The sequence below is a fragment of the Cyanistes caeruleus genome, chromosome 2 (assembly GCF_971803275.1).
Source record: "Cyanistes caeruleus chromosome 2, bCyaCae1.hap1.1, whole genome shotgun sequence".
Lineage (NCBI taxonomy): Eukaryota > Metazoa > Chordata > Aves > Passeriformes > Paridae > Cyanistes > Cyanistes caeruleus.
In genome coordinates, this window is record NC_141702.1 from 36983624 (window position 1) to 37000399 (window position 16776).

Genomic DNA, 16776 nt, shown 5'->3' on the forward strand with positions numbered 1-16776 from the left:
TGAAACAAAGACAGAGAGGAGGATATATGTTGCCTCTGTTTAAAGAAATTGGAAAGATAAAGATATTGTGGACATAAACAGTGCTGATGGAAAGTGATATTCAGGTAAAAAGAAACTAGTTTTTGCACAAGTACCCTGTTACTGCCTGCAGATTGGAGACCTGTAAATATTCCTTGCAAATGGGACAAATCACTTCACTGGATGGTCCTGATAAGTGAAATAATTTATTTATCATAACTATCTGTGAAAGCTAAGTATTATATTCATTTCCTAAGGAGGTAGCTTCCAATCATATGTTTACTAAAAATGTGCTATTAAAAGTGTAAATAAGGTAACAAATCCTTTTTGTGGTACTTCTTTACCTGATTATAGCTTGAAATGAACTGTATGTTCTTAAGAGTAAGTAAGAATTATGTTGAATTGTGTAAGGCAGTGTTCTAAAGAAGGAAGTGAAATTGGAAGTAGGAGAAATTTTTGGTATTTTATTTCTTGGAGAAGTAATATCATTATCTTTTATATGTTAAAACTTCTAACTTATGAATCAGAGCATGTGAAGGGAATTGTTGTAGGTGTGATTTTTGAACAATATTCAGAAAGAGAATTTACAGCCTTGTACGTTTTATACAAGGCACGTAAATGGGTGGAGTATCACGAAGCATGGGAGCAGTGGACTGGAAATAAGAGGGGAAACTGTTCATGATCTTCATCACATAATGGGGATAAAGACATGTAGTCTGAGAGCACATACACTAAGGCTCCTCTGTAAGAGGAACTTACCTTCAAAGTTTTTCTCCTAGAAGATCTGTTTAAATGAGAAACAGAAGTAGATGCTCTGTGTGCTTACTTTCTGGTTTCATACCAGCTAGAACTGACAGAAACATGGAACATATAGAGCTTTCAGTCAAATGGAGAACTTGCCTGTGAGGAAAGTCTGAAGAGGTTAGACCTTTTCTCCCTGAAAAGAGAAGGCACAAGAGAGAATCTCATCACAGTATTCTAGTACTTAAAGGGCTTCTCCAGAGATGATGGAATCTCTCTCTTCATAGGGAAGAAAAGGTGCGATGGGTACTGGTTGTGCTAGGTTTAATCTTGATACAAGAGACAATTTTTTTACAGTGGGAATAACCATTGCCTAGAACAACATATCCAGGTTCACAGTGAAGTTCCCTTCACTGGATGTTTTCAAGACAAAACTGGGCAGGGTGCTGGGTGATCTCTTCTAGCCTCCCTTTCCCAGACAAGGTTGGCCCAGATAATCTTTCAAGGTTCCTTCCAACCTTGGCTGAACTATGTTCCTAGGAATATGCTAGCAGGCTGGAAACATCTCACAGAAGGATGGAAACATCTCCCTGATTCTAGTGTGGTTTGCGATAACCAATGACACGAGTGTGGAACGTGGACCTGCAGTTCCAGCCTGGTTGGGTGCACAGGCATGTCCTCTGTGTAGCTCTGCTTTCTTGTTGCTTGTGGATGTGTTTGGAAAACAGCCTATGAATGCACATGGAGGAACCAAATTTTCCACTAGATAGTCATATTTCTAATTGATATGTGAGTCACATGTGTGCTGAAAGTCAGTGTTCTGTAATGTAAAATAAAAATCAAAAAGATCTGGTTGTTTTAAAGAGGTACTTGTTAACATGACTTGCCATGCATCATTAGGATGGTATTTCTTTCTAGAAGATATCTTTAATAAATGATCAGTCAAAACTATCTGTAATTAAGATAACACATTTCTATCAGTGGAAGAATAAAGCCAATAAAATTATAGGAGAAGGAAGTAAACAGTTTATATAATTGTATCACTTGTTTCATAATGAAATAGAGTAATTTTCTTCTGTTTTATATGTGATGCTCCCAATTAAATGTGACCATATAGGAGCAAAAGTCACAGTAAATATGGAAGCGATAAATCACTTTAAAAAAAAAGTAAAAAACCTTTTGTTTCTCCAAAAGCTTCTAGTCCGGTTTCATAAAGGCAGCCTTCTTCAGGCCATTAATGTAGCTGTTGCTTCAACAGGTCAATGTAATAGATGTGATGTGCCAGTTAACTTGCTAAGGCCTAACTTTAGGCATAATCTCAGCTTTAATTGTCTAATTCATTTACCTTGGTGAGACCTGGAGGTGTGTGCCCTCTTGGGAATCTCAGTCTGTGTCCATTAGTCCCTACTCATTAAGAGGAAGGAAAATGAACTTTTGCAAAAAACCCCAAATACATAGATCTTGTGGTTTTGTGGTAGAAAACTCAAAACATAGCTTTAAAGCTAGCCTGAAATGGTAACTTCAGGATTTGCATATTTTTTATCTGAGAATGTCTGTGAGTCTCCCAGACTGTGAGGCATACATGGCTAGTGCAAACCCTCCAAGTTCAGTGTGCCTGGTGGTGACATCTTCTAGAAAGACATCTACTTATGGGATGTGTGCCAGATCCACTGTGAAGGAGACTGGGAATGTGGAGATTGAACTTGGGGATATTCTTTGATGCCATGACTTTAGGGTGTTGGTTTATGGAGGTAGAGAACATGTTGAGAAGGAAGCATATTTTTTTTCTGTCTTTCTGGCCAATTAAATGCATGTTTGGAGAAGAGGGGTCCTGTCTTCACTGGGAAGAGAGCGTGTGGTCCTAAAAGAGCAGCTGTGCACAGAGGCACTGTTCATGCATATGAACTGTCCCTGGCAATCAGACCTCAGTTGCTGGTATTGCCACCACTAATGTCATCTGAGCTGACTGCTATCCTGAAATAATGTATGCATTATAGACCACATCACATTATACAAATCATATGTACAACATGCAACCCAAACAACAACCAACAATGCTAATATTGTCAGCATGAAAAAATAGGGAGAAAGTCTGCATCTGTCATACATTAACTTTCAGTTTAATCTCATAAAAATGTGATTCCTTGAAAGTTAGATGGTTTCGAAGTGCCTTCTTTGATCAGTAGGGAGACACAGGCATCTTCAGAGGGCATTTCTTCCCTATATGTCAGGTTATGATGAATTACTCACTGGAGATGTCTTTTTCTCTACTGCAAGCCCTTGTGACAAACTTCAGTTAGACTTCTAGGGCTCGGTCCAGCTTCCTACTAACGGCCATTTAGTGACTTTGGAGAACTCCAGGGATTCTGTGACCTTTGCATGGGGCTGGTAAATATTTTTCAGGTCATGACCTGGAGATCCAGGAAGCACATTCCGGGGAATCTGAGATGATGTTAGATAGGTATGTATGGGCAGTTGGGGTGCTCACCCTATTTCTTACTTAAAGTAAGGTTAGGGAAATCCCAAATGGGATCTGACCCCAGCCCAGCTAAGGCCAGTATTACTCTTAGTAGAATACCTGTATGTAGATGAGTCCTCAAACTCTAGAGGTCTAAATGTCACAACCTAGCTCTGTGTGAAGAGTAAACTTGAATACAATATTGTTTAATTTCTCATGAGTTTGTTCCTTCACTGTTCCCATCAATGGCAGGTTCTCCACACCAAGAAGACAAGCAAGTTTGAATTTCATTTTTATATTGGAAGAAAATATAAAATAGCCCAACAAAACCCCCAAAAGAGTGCTTTCGTCCCCATCTCCTCCCCTCCCCGCCCCCCCTTGGTCAAATTTAAACAACTTGGAAAAGAAAGACTTAGTTGCTCTGCTTTATTAGAGACATTAAATTCAGAGATGCCTATAAGAAGTTATATTTGAAAGGGTGAAAATTGCATTTAATCCAGCTCTTAAAATATGATGGCTGGGCAACTGTTTCTTCTGACAACTAGCAATTACTTAATCATACAAATTTCTTTCACTATGTAAAAGAAATGGAGAAAAGCAGATGAAAATTCCCTTTGGGGATCTGAGGATTTGATAACCTTATTTCTTCAGATGTAGTCAGGAATATTACTGTCTTTAATATCTACATCAGTTGCAGAAAAGCAATAAAAAAAGTCATCTCAAAGATCCTGGCATTAGTTTATTTGTGTCATAGCCTTTAACTTTATGAAGCATTTTGTGTGGGTGGAATTTGACATGCCTGATGCAATTGTTCTCTTGATTCAGTGTAACTAGAGAAATAAATTTGAAGCAAATGGAAGTCAAGTAAAGAATGCAAGCAAATGTAAAAGGAGGCATTTTTCTTCCAGGAAGTTTTTACAGTAGACTTCTGAAAGATTTTATCTGGAACATGGATTCTTCAAAAAGAGTAATTTGACACTGGAAAAAATCATGCATCACATATATTTCTGACATCTGGGTCTGTTTCATTTGTCTTAGTTATAATTTTATGTTTATATGATGGGTATTTCCTGAAACTGCAGTGGAAGAAGTCAATACTGAAGTCATTTTTATTTCCCCACAAGGTGGTACTGTGGTACTGACTATACAGCTCTTGTTTTGGCTATAGTTGATTTATATCTGTACCCCCTTCTGCACATGTTTTAAAGACAGATTTTTGTTTGCAAAGAAGAAAGTTTCAGTCCTAAAATCAAATGGCGTTGCACAATGTTCTTAAGAGTCTTTTTTTAATGTGCTTTTTACCAATCTTTTTTTCTCATTAAAAATAAATTTTATTGCAAGTTGTGATTGTCAGAAAATCTCCATTATTGTTGTTTAGAATTTTTCATCTTTTATTGCATTAAAAAAAATACTTAGTTTCAGACTCCTCTGTTTTCTAACTAAAACAATAGCTGTTGTAAGTTTGTTCAGAAATTAATCTCTTTTTTCCCCCTTTAGTTACACATAAGTAAAGAGGTAACTACAAATAATTACAGATGTAAAAATAAATTAAAACATTAAGTATTTAGAAGAATGCAGTTTTTTCCCCCCTAAAAACAGACCTAAACACTGTCAAGTACAATAACAAAACATAATTAATAGTTTTAATCAATCTCTGGCAGTACATGGGGTAATTCCAGTTGCTTGCAGAGGTCTGTAGGATCCATTGTGAACAGCTCTATGTGTTTGCACCCCACCATTGCATCTGATGACTTTTCTGTGGTCATGTCTATGCCTCTATACTACTGTAGTTTGTAGTTTATAGTTTACATTACGAAGTGGAATAAGGCTAGGGGAGACCTGAGCCCTAGCCTTGGTCTGGGAGTCTGCATACTGCTAAATGGTCAGCATAGTCCTTGGCAGGGCTAAGAGACAGTTTATCAGAGGATTTTTATTAATTAATAATTTTATTTAGTCTTATTAATAATTATCCATGTATTACCAGAGGGTTGGCTGTAGCTGTACTTTACATGGAATAGAGTTCAGCTGTATTGATATGTGCTGTTCAGGGATTATTGATCTCAAGAGCAGAGGACAGGCCTTGGTCCGTTGCATTCATCCATATCAATGTAGCCACTGGAATCCAGTGAATAATCCTTATGCTCAAAGCTAAGGATGGACTCAGGTAGGTTTTTGCTCAATTTTAGAAATGCAAACTGCTGTTTTTATGGCCCAGCCCTTTCATCCACTGTGTTTCTCTGTGCCGCTGTTTCTATTCACCCCCCGTGCATGGATATACCATAGGCGGCTTGACAAAGCAGTTACCCTACAAATTCTGGTTGTACAAGTGTCATGCACAATCATTACTTAAGAGCCAGAAGGAACATCAAAATGGGCTCCAGTTATAAAAAATAATAATAAAAAATGAGTACAAATGAAGGCTCACATTTAACTATTATTAAAAATAATGTTCAGTGGTCTATGCCTCATTTAGTGATATCTAAGAGCTTTCTAAGAATAAGTTATTCAGTTTCCTCTGAGTTTTCTATATATTCTTCATGAATGGAAGAAATACACTGGAGGGCTGAGTGTGGCTATTACCTTTTGAACCTTCTTTCAAGCAGAATCCCACTTGAAGTTCTTGTGCTCCACGGCAGGCCAGGGACAGCAATGTGGATCAGGAAAGAGAGACCCAAAGCAAGTCCCAAATTACAGGGGTGCCAACCATGTGGCACCACACAACTTGTATGGAGGCAGAGTGAATGCCTTGACTCCTCAAGCAGGACTTGTCAATGTTCACAGCTTGCCCTTCATGGCCTCTAGGTCAGAGGATAGAACTGGTCCTGCTAGGGTGAAAACATGACAGGAGATACTCCTTTTTTTGCAATTTGTGGCATTCCAACACTGATATGAGGGTGTGGGGGGCATGGAAACACAATATAGGGGCTAAAAGAACTGAAAGGACTATGGTCTCCTGGCAAGCAGTGCTTGCAAAGCAGATCTGTGGGATCTGTTACCAGTATTATGGTCATATTATTGTGCCAGAGGTAACATGAGAGCAGGATAGGAAGAGGCACTTCTGCTCAGACATTCTGTACATTTACAAATGGGCACCCTTTCTTTAGGCATCAGATCCCAAGCAAAGAATTTTCTATGATTATATCTTCTCAAAGCATAAAGTTATGGTCTATTAAAAGTCTGTACACCCTACTTGGAAAATGATCTGTCAGCATTTTCAGATTTTGGCTCTGCTTTTGAACAATCTCTGTCCATTATTGTTGATAAAGGCTTCTTTCTTCCTACTATTTTCCCTTATCACAAAGAAGTTCCCTGAATTCTGGGACTTTCCTGCACATGTGCATGCTTAAAATAAGCTTTCTGTGGGCTTTTTTTAGATTTCAATTTTTTTCTTGATGGAGATAATAACATTAATTCTTCATGAGAGAAAAATATATCCAGTGCCCTGGGAAAAGTGTTCTGGACCTGGTAGCAATGTCTCAAATGTGCTTGAATGAGATCTAACAAGAGTGAGCATGTGTCTTAGCCGGGCTCTTGAGACTGCAGGATGGGAGAAATATGTTTGAAGGAATCACACTGAAGTGGTTCGCTGGTAGTACATAGATAGAATCGCTGGTAGGGATATTTAATAACATGGGTATGGTTTTTGTTTCCAGGACTTAGAGTTCATAAAGAACAGGTGAAGAGAGATTAAATGCTTCTCCGACATCATTTTTCTATGTCAGAATTTGCTGTCAGTGCCACAAGTCATCTTTGCAGGGGGAAAAGTGAGCTACATAGCTACAAGCAGAAAGGGAGCTGTGCCTATGCCCTATAATCTGAGAATCTTGTTTCCCATGACACTAGATCCCAGTAACAGTATTTCTTTGTTATAGAAATGCACTTCAGATATTGAATCAAAGCCATACAAAACAATTTTAAGAATCCTACATCTGAAAGCAGAGGAATATCACACAAAGAGTAACAGATGTTGAAAATATTTGCCCTCTGGCTCCCAGTTTTGGTTTCTATTCCTAAATGGTCCTTTTCTGAAGCCTAAGAAAACTATTAAGCTGGACTCACACCTGCACAGGCCAGACTCAGCTCACATGCACTCTGAAACATCTGCAGACTCTGATATAAAGCAACCAGAAACCCCATGTTTTATGAGCCATTTTGGGCTTTAGAGAACCTCTACTAAAGCACAGCTTTCGTATTATGGAAAGAAATTGAAGGGTTGCCAATTGGAGATGACCACCAAAGGGGACAGCAGGATCAAGATGAAAAGAAATCTTTTAATAATGTACTTAAGAGGGAATAGATCCAATAAAATGACCTTTGGAAAGTCTCTTATTCTCCTGTAATTTCTTTGTCAGTTGCTTTAGCCAAGTCCACAGGATGCTCCAGGGTGAAGTAGCTGACCTTCAAAGCTTGTGAGTCCTTGTACTTTCCTCTTCTGCTTTTATCATCTTCTGGAAGAATTCAAACATATATCTAGTCACCCACTGAAGAATGAACTCTGGTTTATCTAATAAATGATAGAAATTGCTGGTCTGTTCTATCTGGAAATGGAAAGGACCTAAGATAAAAGCCTCTCTTTATTAAGGAGCCAAAGATATTTTAGATCTCATTTGGCCTTCATGCCCTACTCATTCCTGTTTGTTTTATCTAGTGGTGCTTTGCTGATACAGTTATTATCCTTCTCAGCTACTCTAAACATATAATATTAATTCTGCGCTCTCTTTCTACCTCCAGCCTTTTTAATAGTTAGCTTTTTAAAGCCCTGTAAGGCTAATTACCCCATGATCACTCTATGTGTTTCTCACGTGAGCGGGCATTCTCTGGTTCCCTCTAAATCCACTTGCTCCATTAATTCCCTTGCCTTCTTTTTTCTTCTTGTTGCTCTTTAGAATTTGGATCCTTTTTCCAACATCAGGAAAACCTTTTTGTCCTCATCTTCTGAGTATTTTTTTTTTTCCTATTCTTCAGGAAGCAAAATAATACCAGAAAGAGGTGAATGAGAGACATGGAATTGAATTGCACCTGTGATGTTCAAGACCTAGGTTGAAATATTTCAGTGAATGTCCATTTTGACATTACAGGTTGTTCTTGACATCATATAAAATGGTTGTCCTAGATTATTTTAATGATCATAATCACTGGTTCTAAAACCTGTGGGTTCTTCAAAGATTCAGCACTTCAAACAATTACTCCTCTCTTTCTCTCTTCATTAGTAATCCCCTCACATGCTCTTGGTTACAGTGTTGTTTCATCTCATGTTTGTTTGTCCTAACTAATTTAGATATTAAGTCCTTGGTGACTGACAATGTGTCTATCTATGCAAAGCACACTTAAATAAATAAATTTAATAATAATTAATAATAAATATGCCAGCTGAAAGCTGTGCGTCTGAGCTAGCAAGGACGACACTGACATTGATGAATTTGGTTTCAGGAACAATGCTTGCTGTTCCCCTGCCTTGGATCTATGGGAAGATCTGTTAATGGATGTTGTGCTCTGATGGCTGCCAGATCCCCCTCTTACAGTCTTTCCCACCAGAGAGTCATTTTGCCTTGCCCCTCATCTCTGGACAATTTGAAATCCAGCCTTTGGAGCTAATATTCTCCTAAAAGTGATTGAAAAACAAGAGGAAAGCATAGATTCTGTTTTGGGGGAGATGATCCTTGCAATTTCCTCAAAATCCGTGTTCACAACTAGTTCCAGTATTTCACTTATAGACAGTAAAATTTTTGCATCTTTGTACTCTACGTGGAAAATTGTTTTTTTCTCTTTCTCTCTCTTTCCCCCCTTCCCCAGTTTCTTATGTGAGAAAGGTTTGCAAAGCAGGTTAGCACTTTTGTGAAACAGGCTTTGTAAACAATCAGACAGAATCATTAAAACTGGCAGGAATGAATCTTGGTGTGTGCTAACAGTTGTCTAAGCTTGAACACGATTTAATCTGTTATTCCTGGTGGGCACTACATTGTAGGAAAATAATATTATTAGAGATATAATCTTTCAGTTAGTAATAAACCTCAGGAGTGGTCTGGTGGAGAAGGGGGACAAGTGAGTCTTTCCTAAGCAGAAGTAAACTGGGATAAATCTGTCCTTCATGTGCCTGCCTGAGAAATTGTGACTTCTGATAGAAGTAAGTTATTCACAGTATATATTGTCATTTTATTTCATTATGAATAGAAGAGATTATTTGCATATACATTCTCTGGTCCATTCCAGAGCTCTAACTGTAATAAAAGTCAGGAAAAGAATAGCTGAATAATAAGTAGCAAAGGAAGAAGAATTACTGTAATTTCTATGATTATTAATCTATCCTAAGATGACAACTTTTGTCAGAGATGGCAACATCTAGAACGTGTTCACTGTGGTAGTAGTTTTACTGTCATCAAAATCCTGAAGTATTTACTGCCACAAGTAACATTTGTTCTCCCAGTTCACCCCTGGGGAAAATGGGTGAATGTTCATGAGCTTTGTTGTTTGTACAATCTTTATTTTTTTAGGTAAGTATAAAATACACTTTGGAGGAAGTGGTGGGGTTCTTGGAATTCAGGAGCTGCAAATTAGACCACAAAGCAGTCCTTTTTCAGGCAAATAACTTTTCTTCTTACACCATAAGGCTTCATTGTGACAGAACTTTGTGAGGTCCCAGGAGTACTTTGAATATAAACACTGCAATCTTGAGTTTAATTCAATATTTTGTGGAGTCAGTGGAGAAAGTAATATAATTTGTTCACTGTAATCAGCTAGTAGGTATCTCTGAAGGTCTGATTACTTCATGTTCAAATAAAATGTGCTGGTACAATCCAGATGGGAGTTATGATGGCATATATAACTAAACTGGACTTGCTTAGGATGGAGTTTTTTAACCAATTAGAAGATAAAAAAGGCATTATCGATGGATATGGCTCCTTGGGATCTTGGTGTGAGTGAGAAATCCAAACCTAAACTAAATTCTGTGGGCGTGCAGTATCAAAGAAAGTTTATTGCATAGTAACTACAGTTTTTTGAAGTCTGCTGCAGAGCCTCCAGCATAATCTGTGTTTCACAGGTTTCAGGTTGTCTAGTCACTTTTCAAATACATGATACTTTTCGCCTGTGGGAGTGAGAAGCCAGTATGTTTGCCTTCCCCCATTCCCCAGCATTTTCCTTAACAATTGCAGAGGCATGGGCACTTGTGGCATCTTTTCCACTTTATGATGGTGTATGACCCATTAGCAGTTTGGGGCTGCTGTCAGTGGGCTCAGCCACCACGGAGGTTAAACCGTGATTTGGGCAAGAGTGGTGGATAGTGAAGGTCGCTGCTGGATTACTGCCTGTATTGTCTGGTCCAACCATTTCATGGCTGTGTAGATGCTAACAAAATCTTGACAGAGAGCTATTTCCTGAAGAGCCCTGTCTTTTAAGAAATCACTTAAAAGGTTTAATAATTTTTCTCACTGGTATTTGTTAGGTGCTTCTAACCCTGAATAAGCAACGTTTTAGCCTGTTCTTCATGACTATTTCTTCCAGGCAGGACAGCAATACCTGTCAGAGCTTCTAACAGGTTAAATTTGCAGTTTATCCCAGGTTCTCATATTCACTATATTGAAGATACCATGAGATTTATGTGAAGCAGAGAAATGCTACATAATGGTCTTCTAATTTTTTGTTCCTTTTGACAGCTAAATACCAAGTCATTGTAAGACTCATCTACCCAAGCACAGCTGTCTGTAACTGAGCTAATTGTCTTTCTTCATTAATTAATGAAGAAAACTAGGCACTTCTGGGATGCAATTTGTTCCATACCAAAGGAGATACCTCAAAAATATAAGTTTTATGACTTGCTGTTTTTCAAAAATTGTGACCTAATTAGATCACTATAATTATTTCAGGCTATGGGGCAGACTGTTAAGGCTTAGGGGACAACAGATAACAATTTATAACTTTACTTGTTAAGAGGAATACTGGTAATCAATATTTCCATGTTTTCAAATGCTTTACAGGAATTGTATTTCTCATAATTTCTGTTCTTTTATTCTCTAGAAAAAAGCAGCAACAGGATTCCTTTCTTTCCAATTCAAATGTGACTTCCATCCATATTTTGCACAGGCAGTTCTGCCCAGGGATCCCTCAGAATGAATGAGCTGAAACTGAAAGGTATGTGTGACTCAGACAAATGCATTGGGCTCAAGACAGGACTAACTGGATGCTATTTTATGAGTAATACAGGAGGTCAGAATAAATGATTCGGTAGTCCCTTCTAGCCTTAAAATCTATTTAAAAACCTGAACAAGTTCAATAAAAATGCAATAGTGTTTTACAGAAATTACTTTAAAACCCCCAAGAATTTATAGTCATTAATAGCCTTTTTATGATATTTTCACTATATATTCCTAGTGCAACAAATCCTATAAAGAGGGTTTTTTTCTTTTTAAATTGATGATGTGATGGGGAAAAAAAGTCCTCATTTGAACAACCAGCCCTGGCATAGCAAAAAAGCTTGTTTCCTAGTGTGGATGCCTCATATGCATTTGCAAGTAGGAAGAACAGTAATTTAGAAATGAGAGGGGGATCTCATTTTATTGTGAATTTTCAAAGCATCACTCTGTGTATCATTTAGACAACCTTTGGCTCTGACTGCTGAGTACAAATGCATCAGCCAGTGTGTGTGGGCAGTGTGAGTCGTTCAATTTTCCTACTATGTAATAATAAAAAAACAAACGGTGGTGAAGCCAGCATTTAGGTCTAGAGAAAGAAGCTGTGATAATGCCATGAATCCTTGCACTCAGGGATCAACAGTGATGGCATACAAAGCAGGCATAATGACAGGCAGATTTTTGCTTAACGGGTGTTGATCTGAGCCACAGGCACATTTATCCAATCTTATTTTTATCTTGCAGCTCCTGTACCCTGACTAATACCTTTAAGAAAAAGAGTGGTGCTTTAAAACATGGTAACTCAAGCCTATAGGAATTAAACACATTTAAAAACAAGTTAATTCTTTTGGGTTAATATCACAGATTTCTAGCCTTTCTTCCTTCCTCTTATTCCCCTCAGCTATACCTGTTTTATGTTTTAATGTAATATATTGTACTGTAGAGGCTGTAGTTTCAATTCATGCTAGTGAAAAAGAATAGAAATCCAGAGCTGCTGCAATGCTGTGTGCCTTCTGGGGATCCCTGTAGCCAAATGTGTCTGGAGAACTTCCCTGCATAGAATATAGCTTCTTCATTATTACTAGTAAGAGACATGAATAAACATCCCATAATATAAATACCTACTCTGCACACACAAACAAGTTTTTCATGACAAAAACAATGTTTTTTTATTGCTTTTATTAGCACTACTGCACAAAGACAGGATTAAGAATTGCTCTTACAAATTTTATTTGTGGTGAGACATGGATATTTAAAGAAGATCAAGTGTGGAAAGAGAAGATGATTTCAATAATTTTTAATAATCAGACCATCACATTCAGGTTTACAGGCTGGTTGTAGAGAATATGATGGTCCAAATTAAGAGAATTAGGAATGAGAACTGTCAGAAACAGAATATTAAATAGGGAAAGAGTCAAGCCTCTAATCCCATTATTGTATTCACAGATAAAAGATAGTCAATTCAGTGGTACATAAACATGGACATGTTGACTCAGAGAAACTTGGCAAGGCCAGTCACATGAGTAGAATAATAATTCTGATGCCATAAACCCTGCATGGCGAATTGGCTCAAGGAAGATTTTCTGAACTGCATAAGACTCAGAAAAAATTTTCTGTCCAAAGTGATTAAAGGGTAAAGCATTATTTTTAGGTCTATATTTCACAGTTGAACTACGGAAGCTCTAAATATGCTAGCAAAATTTTTTGGAATATGCCAATGATGATGGTTAGTGATGTGAAGAGAAATGTGATAGCGCTGATAATGATTCTGTTGCATAATCTTTTCCTCTGTGTAAAAGGGCCCAGGACTTGAATCAGAAATGTGGGTATGCCATAGCAACGCCCACAGTACCTTCGAGCTCTGCTGGGCTTGGAATTCTATCAATATTCCTGTGAGATTTTGATCCAAAATGGGGCACAAATTATGTGAGGGCTGAAGACTGTTTATTGTTGCTGGAGTAGTAAGATACAAATTAATAAAGAAAGCAGCAGCAACAAAATGCTGCCGGTCACAATTTGTGGTATAAAATTAAAGTAGACAGCCTGGAGGAGCTAGTGACAATAAGTAAATAACATTTACAAATATGCTGGAGGGAAAAAAAAAAAGCAAAAGCAAGAGAAGGAGTCAGTCTCTTGATAGATGACAAGGGTAATAAAAAGCAGAGGGATGAGGCTTTGCACAATTCTCTTATCTTTCTGTCCTTGTTCTCACTCATGCATCCTAAACTGGAAATGTGATCCTCTCATGTTTAATGAGAAGGGACATATAGTATAAAGAAAATAAGAAAAGCAGACATGTTCCAGTGCCTTCATTGCTGCTTGTGTGAGCTTATCACCATATGGGAATCTGCAGCCCTGCAGCAAGGCTGAGCCCAAATGCCTGGCAAGGCTCACAACTCTGCAAGAAAACCCTGCCTTTTCTGCTGGGTCTTCACATCTGGCCCCACCATCTTCCCACAGCCCCTGCATCCTGGTGTTAGTGAACACATCACAGCCCTGTGTGGGTACTCCATGCTGGACAGGTCAGAAGGCAGCAGCTCAAGCTTATTTCTGCCTGTGCTCAAGTTCTTCACCAAGGACTTCATCTGCCTTTCTCCTACCACATGCCCCTGCACTACCAGTTGCCTAAAACTCTTCCACATTTGCTAGAGATGTGCACCACATGAAAAAGATATGATACACTTGAGTGATTTTTTTTCAACTTTACAGATTCCCTCTGAGCGTAGGTAAGACTTTCAGGGGAGCACACTACCAAAACAGTGCTCCAGTCTTTGTGTTTTCCAGCTGAGGTCTCTCAGGGTGCCATCAGCCATCTACTCCAGAAAGCTCTTTCAGGAATCCCATCACAATATTGCCACAAATCCTCCTTGACCAGTCTGTCTGTCTTTGCCTCTTACTTTCCCAGCAGCTCTCAGTTACTGCTTTTCCAAGACTCACATATTTCTCAGTGACATTCCTCTCTCCTCCCTCCCCCTTTCCTCCTAAACATCCTTTCTCCCCCTGATTTTCCCAGCAGCAGCCTCTGTCTTCATGTCAGCTTGGTGCCTCTGCCTGAATTCCGTTGTTAAAAGAAGTTACTGGCATAACATACAATTACATGGCTATGGATTATGGAGCTCTATTTAGTATTCAAATCTTTGCTTTTCTCAAGTGGCAGAATATAATAAACTCAAAGTTTTGCCTTCAGTGGAAATTTAACAGTGGAGGCAGGCCCATTTTAAGTTTCCACTGTGTGTAGAAAGGAAGCTGGAAAGATTTATGGAAGGAAGGTAACAAGAGCTTGACAAATAGGGGAATTATCCTGTGCTCCTCAGACTGCCTTTCCTTTGAGCTGGAGCAGCACTGGCCTCCAGGGTGGTTCAAAAGGGGTCTGTCTGCAGACCCACAGTGCTGCAGGAGTGTGACAAATGCAGCCAGAAGTGTGCTGGCAGCTGGAACCTCCCTGGGTCTGTAAACTGCTTCTAGACAGAGAAGAGTGGGATTGAAGGGCAAAGGAAATAATGTGGGGGAAACCTCGGGTGAAGACGGTGCCCAGGCTGAATGGACACTGAATGCTAGGAACTGATGAAACCCAGGGAGGCTGTCCCATCTCCAGGAAAGGGGCCAGTCGGTGTCCAGGCTTGTTGGGCTGACCCAGGTGCAGCTTGGTACCCTGAGGTGCCTGCAGGAAGCAGATTTGGTGTCCTGCTGCCTTCAGGGACAGCTCCCCAGGAGCCTTGGGAAGGGAAGGTGTGCGGAGCTGCCCGCAGCTCAGCCAGCCTCAGCAAACACACCTTGTGCCCCTCACCAGCTGGCATCGGCCCAGCAGGGCCACGCTGCTCTTGCTAATGCAGCAAACTTATTCAGTACAGGCTAGCAGTGCTGTGGCCTGGGGTAGCCTAGGAGCCTGCTCCGGCAGAAACTCAGGAGAGCAGCAGGTGACCCTGGCAGCTGGCTGTTCATGCCTCTGTGGGCTGGTGCTCCACAGCCTCCATCACCTTCACTCAGTGCAAAGCTTGGAATAATCAGCAAGTGTAACATATCAAGGTAGATAACTAATGCAAAGTGCTTTTCTAATAGCCCTGATACAATTATGAGCTATTGCTCATTCTTCATTCAAATACACTAAATTTTCTCGCACTAACACGCAATAATTACAACAGTGTATTGAAAGCTCTAGTTTGGCCCTGCATTCATGTTCCTCAGTCATGTCTTCAGAATGTATATCATATATGCATTGCTTCTGTCTAGAGAAAAGAATAAATGTAGAGAAAAAATTATAGTCAAATGCAGTGAAGAATTTCATTTTATGAAATTCCCACAGAAATGCTGCTGAGCTACACTGAGAGCACACACTTTACATGAAAACCATTCCAGAAGAAAAGCATGTCATTTACATTATGCTACGTGATAAAGCTAATACCTCTCAGAATCATAAACTTTTGATCTCATGATTTCTGTGTATATAATATTTTCAGATTTTTTGCTGCGATAGAAATCTTTTCCATTAATTTACCATCTAGTTGCAAAAACAAAGTACTGCTTTTGTTTTATTAGTTTACCTTTTATTTACTGCATTCCTGCTTTACCAGAGGTGTGTTAAATTATTAACAGGTTATGTTCATGTTCACAGAAATGCTAAATTGAATCCAGTACAATGTGGAATTATTAAAAGACTGGCTAACAGATTTGCTTTGCCCACAAAACTGTGCACTGTGGTTTCAAATATTCTTTTCCTAATTAAAGCTATTTATTTATTTTGATTTCTAGCAGTCATGGTGAATTCTTGACAGTGGTATTTTTTTCCACAGAAATGCTCTGTATTTTTGCAGGAGTAAAACTGCATGTTTAATTGGTTATTTTAACACCTTTAGTGCAATATCTCCGTACTTTAATGGGCCTATAATTTTTAAATGTAGGTCCATTATTTTCTATGGCATGAACATTGGCAGATTTCTCAAGTGTCTTGCTTCTCATTGCTGTCTCTGATTTCACATTAAAATCCCTCTTTGTCCCCCTTTAGTCCCTGCTGATGACCCTTATTAAACAGGCGGATTTCTAGAGCTGAAAAACTTACCAGGTTAGAAAGGAGCATGTTACAAAAATGTGTTTTTGTTAGAGTTTAAAGTAACTATCAGAATAAAAAAAGAAAACCCGTCATTGTGCACTGGGGTGCACATATTTAAATATGACAAAAGTTTAGATTATTTTTCTTCTTAGTATTTTTTCTGCATGATGGATGAAGTGGAATCAACAAGTTTTGCTCCATTAAAAGACAGAAATCAGCAGTATCCTTCTTTCCTAGCAATTACCTGAGCCTCCGTGTCAGCAGGTCAGGTCTCCATGATTATTGTCACCATGACAATCAGGTCATCTACCTACATTCCAGATGTGTTTGGGGGGAAACCAGTGGAACTCTTGCCCTCTTTCTGTCCTATCTGATAGAAAGGGATG

At 38.9% G+C, this 16776-nt stretch overlaps 1 long non-coding RNA gene across 1 annotated transcript; it reads left to right on the top strand.

The window, feature by feature from the left end:
* The first annotated feature begins 11230 nt into the window (after nt 1-11230).
* On the top strand, nt 11231-16504 carry LOC147654736 (uncharacterized). Its single transcript, XR_015283025.1, has 2 exons — nt 11231-11344; nt 12088-16504. It is a non-coding gene; the product is annotated as an uncharacterized LOC147654736 (long non-coding RNA).
* Nucleotides 16505-16776: the final 272 nt, after the last annotated feature.